A 16,553-nucleotide genomic window follows, 5' to 3' on the forward strand; every position below is an offset into this window, starting at 1 on the left:
AGCGAGGAAACATCCGTCTATTGTCTGGAGTTATTTGTTTTAATTAATCCTGTTGTGCAGCTTATGAAGAAATAACCCGTGATTTACAGCAGGTTGAGAGTCTAAACATGTGCATGGACTGGAAAAGTTAAACACCCTGCAACGAAAAATGCGGCAGGCTGCTTAATACCTGGTGGATAATAACTATGGCATATGTTTCTGTAGATTTGTTTCGCTTATATTGCAGCTTGAAATTTTCCGTCTATGAATTTGCTGTATGCATAAGTTTAAACATTGTCATGTGCACGAATGTATTTGCTGAATCCCCTACATGGGCGTAGGTTTCGTTTCGGGGGACACACTTGAAAAGGGGGAGGGGAGGTTGGGGGTCCTTTGCCAAAAAAAAAATGGAGCATCAATCATTTAATTTCCTGCATTCTGGGGAATTTTTGCGCATCAATTTGTGCCTTTTCTGCATTAATTTATGGTGTAAATGTCTTTAATCTTGTCAAAATTAGTCATCAGCTTTAATGATTTTATTAGGGGGGCAAATGCACATGGTGTTCCCTGCATCCCCACTCGAAATCTACATCTATGCCCCCACCTATAGCATAAGACTAATTTTCCCCTGAGTTTTTCTACCTCATCCAAAACATTAATTTGCCTCCTCTTTATGATTCTAGTAAATCCTTAATTTGTGCTTAAAATACAGTACAATTTATTTTCAATACTTCTCAAAAACAGTGCAATTTAATTCAATATTTACCTGTTTTTTGTTTGTTTCTAAAGCAGTGTCATGTCAGTAGGAGTAAAAGAAAGACACACAGTGACATATGCCATAAAACACTGCACAAGAAAACACTCCTGTTTAATTGTTTCTATAAAGCCAAATTAGGTTCAAGTAAATTATTTCTCAGTAATGCATTTTCCTTTGATTCTGAATATATTACTGCTATTTCTTAGATATGCTTGTATTAGCCCAATCATTTGGCAAACATGGCTTCCACCTGTGACCTGGTGTATCATGAAATTTACTGTCATGTACAAGCTGAAACTGTGGGATCAAAAATATGTAGCGGATTTTATTTGCTTCAAAAATTCCCCATGATTTACAGCAGGCGGCCTACATTCACAGTCTCTGTATCTGAAATAGAAAATGTCTCACTCACACAATAATCTATCAACAGTGGATTGAATGCTACTAAAAACTAGACTTGTTTTTATTGTAGATTAATCTGACAGTAGTTTTTTTGGTTTATAAAATGTCAGAAAATTGGTGAAAAATGTTGATCAGTGTTTCCCAAAGCCTAAGATGGCATCCTCAAATGTCTTGTTTTGTTCACAACCCAAAGCTATCCAGTTTGCTGTTATAGAGGAGGAAAGATACAAAGAAATATTCACATGTAAGAGGCTGGAATAAAAAAATGACTCAAAACAATTGTACAATTAATCACTGCAGCTAGTGCAAATACACATGTAAACTAAGTACAAACTTTAAATGCAGTTTCAGAAACATTTTTTTTTAATTCCTGGACTTAAAAAACGGAGTGTCAAAATTACAGATGAGCAGCACACAGTTTGCTCCATCCTCTGCTGCAGGTGTGCAGGTGAGACCTCCTCTGCTTTCCCTGTCAGTGCTTGTAACCTTCCAGGGTGCACACTGGCACCAGCTTGTAAGCAACAGGCAGGAAAACAGACAGACAGACTGGCTAGGAGCTTTACATACTGAACACATACTGCAACAAACACACAAACATATTCAGTCACGCACACATGGCGGACACATGTACACACATACAGCACATGTGTAAGGGGAGTAAAGAAAGCAAGCCAAGAGAAAGAGGAGTAGAAATGTGCTCCGTTTATATGATTGGATTTCAAATGAACTCTGTCAGGCTGAAAGGTGTCCGTACTTGTACATGTGATGCAACGCTTTCTGGCTCACACTCACAGCTGTGAAATGACTGTCTCAAGGGGGAAAGATAAAAATGACTTTACAGCAGTTTATGTTTCATGTAATATAGTCAAACAAATATCTCATTACTGTGAAGTCTGCGTGTGTCAGCAGCTTGATTTATGGCAGTGAACCAGACTTAATGATTAGTAAGCTGAATTTTCAGTCTGCTGGAACAGTTTTCTGTCTCGGCTATTCTTAGCAGTGAGGGTTAGAGGGTCACCTACAATGCAAATCAATAATACTTCATGTTTTCGGTTTAATTCTACAGATTTAACATTTAGTTCACCACCATGCACCCAAGCTGAAAGGTCATTATCTAATCAGATGTATGTGATATTCAGCAGGAAGCACAATGGACACCAGCAGGACTCTGAAATATTATACGTGCCTGAAGACTGTCTGTTTCTATCTCTACTGTAGCTCTGCGACCGCTGTAAATAAAGATGGAATATAATGTGTTTTATATTTCCACTGGCATGTTTAGAGTGTGGTTCATGCTTTGGCCACAAGCATGATCTGATCTCCCCTCTTTTTTTTCACAGGGAAAAGTGTCCAGAGTTTTACTAACTGTTATTGCTTTATTATAAGAACCAGTCTGTACAGCTCAGGACGGTCAGAGCAAAAGAGCGTGAGGGACTCGGTACTGAAAAATTATTTACGTGTCACTTTTCTGGCACAGTGAGTGAAAACTTCCCCTTAGCAGTAGGCCCACCTGCAGTGAATAAGGCAGCATTAGAACACACACACACACACACACACACACGCACTGATGTATGCATACATACAGAGAATAAAAAAAGCACTGGCAACATATTTTACTTCCAGAAACACAAGTTGTTTCTGTCTTTATGAAATAAAATACTCAGCCAAATTCTTTTAGAAAGCAGTCCCCATTGATCACAGACAAGGGCGTAGGTTTGGTTTCAACACTGGGGTGGGGGCACAGCTGAAACGGGGGTGTTGGGGGTTCTCTGCCAGAAAATGTGAGCATCAGACACTTACTTTCCTGCATTCTGGTGATGTTAATGCACCAATGTGTGCCTTTTCTGCATCAATTTATAATGTATATGTCTTAATTTTTTTCCAGCACAATTGCCCTCTGCTAATGTCATGTAATACACATGCTCTAAATATTGAGGGGGACATGTCCCTTGCATTCCTCCACTGATATCTACACCCAAGATGACAGAAGTTACATATTTAAATTCACTGACTGAAATGATTTGGAATAAACTACCACTGTACTTAACCCAGGTTACTGTTCAATTCAATTTAATTTTATTTATGAAGCCCAATATTAGAAATCACAATGTGCCTCAGAGGGCTTTACAGCATACGACATCCCTCTGTCCTTTGGACCCTCACAGCGGATAAGGAAAAACTCCTCCAAAAAAAACTTTAACGGGGAAAAAAAAATGGTAGGATTACTTTTAAAAAGAAACTTAAGGACAGCCATAATCAAAAAAGAAATCTGTTTTACCAGCATATGATGTAACCTTTGTGAAGGTTATGTGTATTTGTGGTGCTCATTTGGGTGATGCCTCAGTGTACAACCATGTTCATGTTGGTCGGTTTGCTTTTGTGATCTACTGATGTAATGTGAGATAACTGCTGCTGTCTCCTGTTTGGATTTGATTTAAATTTGTAGATATTATATTAATATTTTGTCTTGTTTTTGCATTTTGTGTGGACCCCAGGAAGAGTAGTCGTGACTGCGGTAGCAGCTAATGGGGATCCTGAATAAAGAATAAAGTGATCAAGAGTCAAATAAAGTCATGCTTTTGATTTGACTGTAGGTATTTATTCTCCTGTGGAGAGACAGCCGGTCTGAAATGGCTAGTTTATGAGGATCACATGAAATCTATTATATGTCTTATTGCATTTTATTATAAAGACAGATATATTCATTGGCAGCAGAAAGACAAACTGCACGAGATGAGGACTTATCTATGTAAGTTACTCTTCACCACATGCAGTTTGTCACCAGTTTTCTTTGAGTGATTGATGTTGGTGCACATTTTCAGTTAATTTGAACACACTTGATGATACGTCTAAATTATGCTCCTACATTCTTAGTATTAAATATTTTCTTTAAGATAAAATTTGAGTAAAACCTCAACAATTTTAGACAAATATTAAACATGTGTTCAATGTTACACACTGAATTGTGGGATAGAGCACACAGAATTTATATGACAACAAATAGTTATACTGTAATGCAGTGGTGTGCAGTGCTTGTGTTAAATTTTTACAGGTTTTATGCATTTTTAATATATGTAATGATATTTTTAAAATATTGCCTAAACCCTGGGTATATGGAGCCAATAAATCCTGGCTTATATGAGAGTTAAAGCAAAGAGGTGACATTGAAATGACATCTATTGCTTTGCTCATGCACTTTCAAATGAATAAATTATTTTTAGTACTTTTGCATGTCTTACAATTCATATCTGAAGATTAACAGAAAAGTATGAGAAACAAAATGGGGATTTATTACTGTAAAATCTATCCATGTTAGTCACACACACTGTATTTAGAGCACACAATAGATAGAGTTAATATGTTTAAGGGAACTTTAATCAAACCACAATATTCCTCTCAGGAAGAGAAAATGCCAGCAGACCGGCAGCAGCTTTTTCTTAAATATTTGTCATTGCCGGATACTTATAAACTAAGAGTCCATTGACCCACAGCCGTGACAAATTTTTTAGGAAGCCCCTGTGTAATTATGTTTCATTTTCAAAATGTGCCCCTCTCAGTGAAATACATACAGACATTGTCTCAGTGGCACAATGAGTAAGACTGTTGTGACATTCAGTGACCTTAAGATGGCCCGTCAGCGTGTACTGATTTCAGATGCCTTGTTCCACTAATGGAACTTGCGAGATATTTGCGAACGTTGGGGGTTAAAAGAAAACACAAGGATGCGGAAGAGACATGAGCCCACATCCTCGCTGCAACTGACAACATTAAACTTTAGCCTCTCCAGTTTGGCTTTAGCCTGTGGCAAAGCAACTTGATTGAGGCCTTTGATGGGCATTAATACACCGTGGAGAGACGGCTTTGTTCGGGAATGGAAATGAACATAAAACGGAAAGCGGAACAGGAAGGAGAGAGGCCCACAAGCTGATCTTATTTAATTTCACATAAAAGAGACATTCCATCTTTGCAGAGCCTGTTTGGGCATCTCAGTGTACGAAAACCCCAGACTTCCTCAACATGGGGATCATACGCTGTGTGTGTGCGCAGCAGAGATTTGTTGAGCATTGCTGAAACCAAAACAGCAAAGTCTGGGCCGTTTCGAACACATCACATGTGGCAGCAGACGTTTAGGAACACATGACTGGTATAACATTTCAGTGGCACTGGCCAAATCAGCATGGAGAGCTGTTTTGAGCCACTACCTGGCATAATGACGGGTGGCCCTGCCCGAAGGCAAAACATCTGCTATTAGTCCTGACCACATTCTCGGTCTTTTACAGTGTAAAGAATGAGCTAAGCTCTGCTCAAGTGTTTCATCTTCGTGACATGCAAATATCTGCAGTGTATCTGACTGAATCAAAGATTACCCCTCCTGTCATATCCCATTACAGTGTTTTCAGTGTGGAACAACAGCACTGCACTGGTGGTGTGTTGGACTCTTTGATGACTACTTGACTCAACCCAGTTTGTGTATTTTTCATGTGAATATTTGGGAAGTTGACCTCTTTTATTTAATTTTACATCATGCATGTTTTTCTTGTGGTGAATCAATAGATAAAGTTTTATTAATTTCAAGCTGACTGAAAACAATTTCAGAGCAAATCAAAACATCTGACGGGGAGTCCTTTGACTTGAGATGATTGGTTGAATGAATGTACTTTTTTGTGTTCACTTACAGGGGAACACCACCTAAATTAATAATTCCAGTATGTTATTTCCATGGCCTTGGAAAGTTCAATCAATACTTGTGAACACACGGTAATCTCTCTCAAAGCCAGAAACCAGAAAAGTAAGTTTCAAACTTGTGATGTCTGGAGCTGCTCCGTAGACAATGCATGGGAGCCTGATGATGTGGATCCACACAGTGTTTTCTTTTTTTTATACCCAAATGAGCTTTATTCCATAGACTGAATCACAGTGGTTGGTATCAATGACTTCCAGGTAGAAAACCAAACATCACTTGCGTAAAATCAAACGGCACTGAGCAAACACTGCCTCAGTTGGTTTGTATTTAGTCACCTGAAAAAAGGCCAATTTAAAAAACTCAATTTTACTTCCAGTGTTCACTATATTTAGAGTATTTTCACCACTTTACTTTGCCATCAGAGAGCCTTTTCCGACAGGGAACTGAAGCCGTTATCTCAAAGCCACCAGACTTCACTGGAAAAACAGTAATTTTACTCAGCAGAACACAGGAGTGTCCTGGTGTACCATGGTATCGATTGGTTAGTGTGTGAGGTAGAGCAGTGAAAATATTCCAAATATAATGTACATTTTAACTGATACAGATTTTGTTAAGAAGCTAAAGTACATTTTGCCACCGTCCCCTTCCACAGCAGTACATTACTTTGCTTCCGTGCTGATAGATTTTTGTTGTGATCAAATATTTATTACGAGTACCCTTTATGTGTGACAGTTAGTATTACATTTCACAAAATCTGATGAGCATAACGTTGATCTATGGAATAAGAAAAATCCCAACAAACCCAACAAACAAATCACACACAAAACAATACAATAATATGTTAATAAGTTACAGTTACAACTGAACGTGGCAAATGACAACAGAGATAAAGAAGTTTACCAGTTTTACATATTTTATTTTTATTGTTTTACAAATTGTTATAAAAAGGTAGAGAAAAAAGGTACTAAACAAAACACAAACAAACAAAATTAAGTACAGAAATAAATAAAAAGGTCTGGATTGCCCTGTCTCTAAAAAGCTATTCATCCTTGTGACTTATTCAGGGACCCAATCTCTCATCTTGTCACTGACATGCAAATATTGTCCATTTCTGCCATGTCTCTCCACATCTCTCCTCTTGAGTCCTCATCCTGTGCGTTTACAGTTTAATATCTTATATTTCATTCACAATTTCCAGCCATTCATCTTGTGTTGGTGGCTCTGCCTTGTACCAGCTCTTCATGATGGCCTTTTACAGGCTGCCAATAAGATTTTCAGTGGATCTGTCCTCTGTTAACACAGTTCCTCCTGCCTAAGTACAATACCATACATGATCTAGGTATATCAAAGCAAAAATTTTAACCATATGAACGTTTACCCACTGTACAATTTCAGGACAGAGCCAAAATACATGTGATGAGTTGATTTGTCTATCTGGAAGTGATTGTTGTTGTTAGCGCAAAGTCAAGGTGATTCAGTCTATACTCATAAATTTGAGGTTTAGTGCTCTAGTTTTTGGATTTGGGAGAGAGTTGATCATGTTTGCTAATATTTTTGGACTGTTTTTGCCCATAGGAATAACATGTATGAAATTTGAAAGTAGGTGTAGGCCGCCTTTAACTCAAATTAAATTTCTAAAGAAGCATGAAAAACATATCTTCCAGGCATGAATGGTACGAGCACTAAAACTGCTTAGTGACCCTTCTCTTTTGTTGTTAAATGAAATCATACATGAAGCAAATTTGCTGTGTAATACATGTTGAGTTATGGTTGTTACCTCTGATAATAACAAAAAGAAGGATGAAAGTTAGAGTCCACTTTAGCGTCCATCTCTATTCACTGTAAAATTCCCAAATTTCCTGGGAGCTCTGCTACAACAGTGTTTTCAATGGGAGCAGCCACAGCTGTAAAGCATCTGCAGCAACTGAAGAACTGATTCTTCAAAACTATACCAAAACATATGGAAGGCAAACCTAAACGTACTGTAATGTGTCAGTGTGACGAGGCTTATTGAAGATGATTTTTCAAGTTCAGCTACTTAAAAAAGTCGGTTTTGCATTACAGTAACTCGAGAGCCGATCTTGAACAAATTATTCAAGTTAAATGCAGTTAATTGACATTATTAAGGCAGCAGGGGAGCTTGTGTTTGAGCTGAATCAGCTTACAGTGTTTCTCAGTGTCCTGGATTTATTATCCTCATCTGAACCTCTGTTTAGCTCCTCATAACCTCTGTTATGGTGTAAACATCAAATCAAAATGTGTTGTTGTAAAGTTTTATTGGCACATTTTTGCAATATTTGCACAGTGGTGTTATTTTATTCATTTGAACTCTGAACTGGTCTTTTGTACAAGTGCTCGTGGGGGATTTTGACATGAAGCACAGTCATAACACACTGAGTATTGATGAATGAGCAGAGCAAAATTCCACACAGATGTATGAAAGCTGCTACTACTCTCTGATTCGTACATCAATGAGCAATAGATCACAATAAATGCTGTCTGATTCACACCGTGAAATATATGAAATATATTTTTGTATGACTGATGGTAAAACTTCAAAAATAATCCTAAAGCAACAATGTAAAAGAGAAAAGACCTCAGGCATCGTCATTATTTTTTCATTATTATTTTCAGAGTCTTTAAAAATAAAATGTTTTTCTTCTTTGTGTAATTTCTACCTCGTAATAATTTAGTGGTTGATGTAGCCAAATCCAAATTATCATAAAAAGCTTCAATCGGGTATAAAAAACATTCATATAACTTGCTATAAACAGAAATGTGTGTGCCATTTTCAGTCACCTTCTTTGTGTGTTTTCTCCACACTCCACACGTCCTTCCTATTTTTGTGTATGGATTTGCGGATGTATTTTTGTGTATGCACTTGTGGATGTAGTTTCTTTACTTTTATGATTTTAACTTTTGATGCAGAACAACCACCGCCCAGCTCAGTCTTGGCAAGGTTCTGGAAACATCAATACATCCAAACTTGTAAAAAAGATTTTAGCACACATACATCTATGCAGTGTTTCACTTTATTCTGACCTTTAGGCCTATCCGTCCTCCATCAGATGTTTGCTCTGATTGGCCGACAGCTCCGAATAAAGTAAAACACTGCATAAATGCGTGTGTGCTGAAAGTTTGGACTATTATAACTTTTAAAAAGCTTCCTGTGGACAGGTGTTGCAAATTAGTGTTTTGCTTCAAACACTAAACACAGCGCATCAGGCTCTTGTGCATCTGATTGTGATGGCCATATAAAATTACCTCAACCAAACTTTTTCATCAGTAATAAGCTGCTGTAAAAAGCAGAAGAAGGTCTGCAGAATAGAAATTCAAGAACAGACTTGCAGGTAGCGACTGGGATTACGTGCTTTATGTGTACCTTATGGTCTCACACGTATCGTTTTAATAAAGACAAGCCAAAAAATCAGGTGTGTAATACATTTGCACCAATTAAAGTTGCACTGAAAATACACTGAAGTCAAAAATGGCCTGTTATTACTACAGACTACTGGCTGAGATTAAATCTAGTCTGGGTTTCTCCATGAGTAACAGTAGGTCGGTCATAATCATGTTTGAATTTTGAGATCCATAGTGCTGTGTGGTAAACCGGTGCTGGTGTGTGTATGTGTGTGTATCATGTATCTGGTTGGCTGTCTGGTTTGTCTCCTCTACACAGTGATACACAGATTTTTTTTGCCACCATATCGTCTTTCTGCGGTCCTGACTGCATGACACAAAACATATTGACTTACTTTGTCTGTGTGCACGTCAGTTTGTGTGATAGTGTCAGCCCTCTGCTGTGTTTGCTGAATGCGAGAAACAGCTTCTCCTCCCTCTCTTTGTACCTGCAGTGAACAGTGGTAAGAACACACCTGCAGGTTCGCACATCCACGGCCAGTCTGACCGGAGATCTTCTGGGCGAGGATGAGATGAGCCTCAGCCCGTTTGAAGCGCTGCAGAGAGCAGACTTTTATGTGCTGCTGAAATTGGTTTCACATGAGCGCGAGACCGAACTGCGTCAGCAGATTTTCTGATCAAATTAAATGAAGAATGAGGGGAAAGCAAAGAGACCCAGTGGTTGCACTTATCTTGAATTTAATAAAAAAGGCCCAAGGAGGTAAAAATAGAAAAAAAATCATCTGTTCTCGCTTGCTCCGGTCTCACTTCGAGTTTGGGTTGGTGTGTAATCTCGGTGTGCGCAGTCAGAGCAACAGTGTGCACCTATACTTCACACAGTGCCAGTGAAACATCTGCTTAACTTCCTGTGGAGGAGCTTAAAACATCTGGCACCTCATGTCTGGCAGGTTCAAAGACTGAACAGGTAAACTCCCAGTGAACCTCAGTGTTTCTGGTTCATAAGCATTGAATTTGATTTCCAAATGTGCTCTCACGGTTCAATAAATGTACATGCGATATAAAAGAAGTCGCCATTTTTATTTCCAATTAACTAGTTTTAACTGTATTGCTCATGCAGCCTCTGCCATCAGTGTTTGGACACTGCATTTACTGTATGTGTAAGCACTTATATGTATGTGCATGTTAGTGCGGTACAGTGTGTATTCAGTTCAGGATTATTATCTGCCTCCTTTAATACATCTCGACCTTCAGGCTCTGCAGAAGTTGCAGGAGGCCTGGAGATGGTGCCCAGCCCATGCAGACCCTCTACATACACAAAATCCTCAGATGAAAGTTTATTAGGATCTGGAAAAATGTTTCCCATATGTCACTACCTCCAGAATCTGGTGTTGATCTTGGGATTCCTTCTTTACTGATATGATCAGTTGAGAGAATTATCCTGCTTCATCAAATTCAGAGCACACCCATGTGGCACACACAGCACCGCAGGACAGGGAGGTGTGTGTGTATTCATGTGGGCTAAACTTTGAGCTGGCAGACTGCAGATTCCTGCAATCAGATAAACTCTGGGAGATAATACTGATCAAACTGAGTGGTTTCATTCAGCAGTCAGGGTGTTCCTACAGGGAGCGTGTGTGTCACTGACCTGAATGATTCACTGTCCGCTGCACCATCCTGCTCTGTGGCTGTGTTCATTTGCGGTTGTGCAAAGTTGGTGGAAGGAAAACTTAATTACTTATCTCCAATTATTTAAGCTTTAAGGGTGAGAAAAATATGGACGCCTGCTGTGTGTGTGAAGTGTTTAGCTGCTAACGAGCTTCTAATTGTTAAAGTTTAACCATGACTCTTCACGCCAAGAATCAAAGTGTAAATGTGCACCATCTTGTCAAAGTACAATTGAAAGGCAGGCACGTTGATGTGAACCGCAGTTTACGAAAATGAGCACAATACAGTGATGAAGAACATCACAGGACAGTTCACCCCAAATTCAAAAATCTACATTTTGTCTCTTACCTGTAGTGCTATTTATCCGTTTAGATTATTTTAGTGTCAGCTGCCGAGTGTTGAAGATATCAGCTGTAGAGATGTCTGCTGTCTTTCTCCTATAATGGAACTAGATGGCACTCAGCTTGTGGTGCTCAAAGTGCCACAAAAAATACATTTGAAAAACTCAACAGCCATGTGTCTTTTAAAAAATCCCGACCCAGTTACTCAAGATAATCCACAGACCTTGTTGTGAGCAGTTTAATGAAGGAACTATTTTCTCTCTACCAAACTACACTTACCAACTGTATCACTGCACATAAGCAGGGTTTTCCACACATTAATTTATTTGTGCCACCTTGCCATTATTAAAACATCTGCTGCCACTAATAGATTTTCTATTTTTTTGGGCTGGACCATTCATTAGCAGTACTATTGACATATATGGCGCTTTAAAGTAGAACTTCACCGTTCACTCTGCTGGGTTTAAAAGTGTGTTTTCACTTACAAACTTACACCTGCTCTGCATTCACGGACCCGCAATAACCTCTGAATTTAGAGTGAGAGCACAGAATGACGAAAAAGGGACACAGGTATTGAAAAGGAAAAAAAAAGGTTGTTTCCCTCATTGTCAAGACCACCACATATACACTCTAATTCTGTGGGAAACACTGAGAAGGAAGCGTGCATCTACTCATGGTGAAGAGGCTTGAGACAATGCAATGTATCCTCATACAACTGTTGGTATTGGCTGCCCCTATGAATGACATTACATAGCCTCCTTACCCAAAGTTAAGAACTTAATGTAAAGTTATGTAGGTTAGGTTTCAGAAAAGAACACTTGGTTCACTTGGTTTCACATGGTCCTGATCACCGGTCTCCTGTAATGTCATCCACCAGTCCAACCTGCCTCATTACCTGGACTTTTGCTCTATATACTCCTTCCTTCTTTACTCCTGTCAGCTCACTGGTCACGTGATCGCAGCCTTCTTGATTCCTGTAACATAAGCTGGTTCTAAGGTGAGGAAGTAGTAGAAGCCAGCTTCCTTTTGCATGGTGATGCAGTTGGTGGGTGTAGTTTGGTAGAAAGAAAATAGTTTCTACATGAAACTGCTCAAAACAAAGTCTGTGGATTATCTTGAGTAACGGGTTCATGATTTCTAGAAAGAGACATTGCTGCTGAGTTGTATTTTTTGGTGCTTTTAGCACAACCAGTCAAGTGCCATCTAGTTTCATTACATTACAGAGAAGGCAGATGTCTCTACAGCCGATATCTCCAACACTTTGCAACTTAAACTAAAATAATCTCGATTGATAATTACAGGTAAGAGCAAAAATGTGTATTTTTGATTTTAGGGTCAACTGTCCCTTCAAACTAAACTATTACATTTATCTATTTTCTAGTAAAGAAGCATGAATTCAGACTTGACTAAAATCCAGCGAAATACTTATCCCATCTGTCACATCGAGCTCACATTACATTCAGCTGCTTTTGTCCAATGCAGCAAACATTTTTCCCTCCTCAGTGGGAGCAATTTGGGGTTCAGTATCTCAAATACACTGACATGAGGTCAGAAGCAGTCGGGTTGAACCCAGTGTAGATAACAGCAGGGAGGCCAGCCCTCACACTGCAGTACACACACAGTTGTTAGTGAGTGATGCCTCTAAATACATGCTTAACAAAAAGTTACCAAGAATGTTTGAGGCTGAAAAAGCTGTTGCCATTAATCAAATTCTTGGCTATTTAGCAACAACCCACTGGCATTTAAATGGATAATGCTTGGCATGTTTGGTAACCTCTCTAGCCTAGTGTTTGCCCCTACCTATAATTTAGTTCCCAAGAGCAACCGTACTGGCTCTACTGGGCAGAAAGCTTTTAGGGAGGTCTTCAGTTGGCTTTACGATGTCTGGAAACCACAGCCACAAATATGTCCGCAGGACTCCTCAGAGGATAATGACACTTGAACATGGTGATTGCACAGCCGACAGCAACAAATGTAATGGCAGTGTTTCAAAATGTGCTACTGTGTGTATTTTCAAGGCCAGGACAACTTCTGTGCTGTAGGTTGCTGTGAACAAGAATAAATTGTTTTTGTTTCACTTTTACTCCTCAAAAATGATGGGGTAATGATTAGAAAATAACTAAGAGTTGTTCGAGGAAGAATTTGGAGCCATACTGATACTAAAAAAAATGTTTTTAGGTACAGTAAATGTTCCCATTGTTTGTGGGATACATCAATTAAAAATATGTTCTTAAAGGAATCATTTACACCCAGAATTACTGTTTGTATATCAATTATTCAGCATGTGTTAATTCATGAAGAAGACTTTCTCTCACACGCCTCCACGGTGAATAAAGGGACACAGGAACTTCTGGTCTACCGCTGCCTCGATCAGTTGTTTGCTTGATTTATTGTGTGACTTTGTTTTTTAACGAGGTTTCAGCAAACTCAAGTGTAAACCCATCCACAGCAACACTTGATGCTGACAGAGAAACTGAGGTAGTATAGAGGGTGAAAAAGTCCGTGCAGGGCTCGAGAGTGGGAGGGGGGGGGTTGGTTGATGGGTCAAGCAAAACAAGACTGTGATTCAGGAGATCGCTGTTTGTGTCCTGGGTGAAACAAACAGTCAGGATTGTTTTAACGTGACTTGTAATTCAGTCGTTACTCACTGACTTGAAGTTACTGTTAACAGACATATTTATTTCAACCCCAAACATGATCGTTTCTCTACAAAGCAAGTAGTTTGCCATCTTAACCTAAGTGACCATTTCACAACATTAACCACACGTCACAATGTGTTTTAGCTGTGTGTCACAAAGAGACGTTAAGGTTACCCTGTGCGTCGTTATGAGACGCTGGGGTGTGACAAAAAGCACAGGTAAGTTTCACTTTTTAGTTCAGGTTTGAATAACAAGGTTTTAGTGAAAATGCCAACCCGGTCTCACTCCAAAGTCGTCGAAATCCGGCGCTCGGTCAGTGACTTACGGTGTCAGATACAGACAAAAAAGCCTTCCTTTTACTTCGGCATTCTACATAGCCAGTCGCCGGCATCAGGGAGAAACACGGTGGGACAACACCAAAAGTTAAGGCTGCGGTAGTCCGAGTAGTTCGAGTGGGAGGGGTGGTGGATGGCCGGTGTTTGCTTCCCGTAAGATTGTGAGGCCAAACCCTGTTCTTTTTTTCCTAAACCCAACCACCTGCTTTTGTTGTTTAAACTCAACCACGTAGCCATGTTTGCAAAATATAACCACATGCATTTGTTCTTGAAGGAAAAAAAACAACTTTTCACTGTGTTGTACCAACGTAGTGTGTTTATTTTGAAAGAGACTTCACGTAAATTTCCTGTGGAAACAGAAGTGTATTTTGAAAGAAGACAATGCATGTAACAAGCAGAACTTGACACGGTGTCCCAGAACGTCAACAACCAACGCACCCAGGGTACCTTGCAGGTTCTATCTCAACGTGGAAAGTCCGTGACCAAACTGCGACATGAAATGAGATCAGAGTGAGAACATGTTGAAAATGCATGTGTTTGGGAAGTACTGTGCATACAACTGGATAAATGAGACTTGGATTATACTGCACAAGTTGTGTGAAAGTTTGTAAAGGAATATTTTGATATAGCTTTGCTCTTGTTAAACGTGGACCCCTTTTCCTTCTTTGTTCACTGTGAAGGCATGCAAAAAAACAACGTTTTCTTCGATTCTATGCATCACAGGGTGAGTAAATCATATACAAATGGTCATTTGGGCGGTGAAGTATTCCTTTAATACTTTCCATCATTAAAGAAGCCAAAGTGTTGCCAATACATACACATTTTAAAGTTCCACTATATGGAAAGTAAAAAAAGACGAACAGTAGAGACATGTGATACTAATGTATACCAGTATGAAGATACTTCAGAAACACTGCACTGGCACCTCACCCGACTTTAACCACTTCTGAGAGATAATGCTGTGCAAATAGGTTGCAGGCTGCAATCTAGAGGGCACTGTATTCTGAATAAATTACACAAATGTCCAGCAATTTGTTGTCTCCCTCCCTACCACCCTGTCTTTGTAAATGTCCAGATGCTGAAGTGTTGGTTGATGCTGTCAGCTTTTTTGGTTCCACTGGCTCTCCTTTCATTATGCAGGGTGTTGTTTCACATACTGTACATCTTTTTCATTCTTTCACATGTGCACATATAAAAATAGTTTAGGTAAGAAAGCTTAAAGTCTACAAATAACGCTAAACCCAGAGTCTCTAGCCGTACACCATGTTAAGGTCTGGAAAACCGCTGAAGGGAGTTAAATGTCTATTAATTCTTTAAAGATGAGATTGACTTTCATTGACAGTCAATGAGGCCAACTGTCTTCAATTTACTCACAGTACGCTGCTGGATATTTCCAAGGTCTCTGCCTCATACTAACCTCAACCTTGTTACTGAAATTTCAGTCCCCTACCATGAAACTCAAAAATGAAAGTTGATATAAAACCATAATGTATCTGGCCTGGATTTATGAGGTTTCCAACTGATTTGTTTCAATAGCAAATAGCTTATAAATCAGAAACCCTTATTGGTTTATAATAGTCTAGTCGTATGAAACACAGCGTATCTGGAGAGTAAGATTAACCACTGATTTCCATATTTTCTGATATCCGTAATCTTGTTATGACGCAACAAAACCTTGAATATCTCCCATTAAAAGTCGTACTTAGAGATTTTTTTTGGCACTCAAGAGCACAAAGTAGACGAACTCATAGGTGTGTCCTGTGATACACCAAATCTGCCTATATTTATGTTTTAGCAAACAATTACTTGTCCTCAATTGTATAATAGTCTTCTACTGCAGAGGTCTTCAAAGTTTTCCAGGCCAAGGACACTGAGGTGAAAGAGAGACCAAGCAGGGATGCCCTACTACATATATTGTATAAAACTGAATTGCATTTAAGATAATTCACTGAATAATTTTTTGTGTCTACTCTTGTTTGTGCTTGCCTGCAGTTGCTAAGTCTACGCAGCTGTAGCATGGCTAGCTGTGTTAGCCCCATGCACGGTATATCCGAGTCTCTTGCCCGAAAAGTTACAAAACAAGCCACTGTGGCTCAGATTCATCAGATAGGACTTGGTGTTACAATCCCTGGAGTTTCAGCACGCTTCATGTCAGAGCATAGGTGTTTTGGCCATGACCATGCAGCAGACGTTCCTCCCAACACATCATCAGTTGTGCACCTCAACATCATCGGTAATTAGTTCACCTCGTCATCAGGTGCTGCACAGTGATTTAGCGTTAACTCACATGATTGCATAAGCATTCACTGCTAACAGTTAACCTATCATTAATGTTGTTCACTGTAAATTAAAGGTTTGTTTTTAATAACTAGGCTACTAACTACTTATATT

This window comes from Epinephelus lanceolatus, chromosome 2, assembly GCF_041903045.1.
Source record: "Epinephelus lanceolatus isolate andai-2023 chromosome 2, ASM4190304v1, whole genome shotgun sequence".
NCBI classification, from domain to species: domain Eukaryota; kingdom Metazoa; phylum Chordata; class Actinopteri; order Perciformes; family Serranidae; genus Epinephelus; species Epinephelus lanceolatus.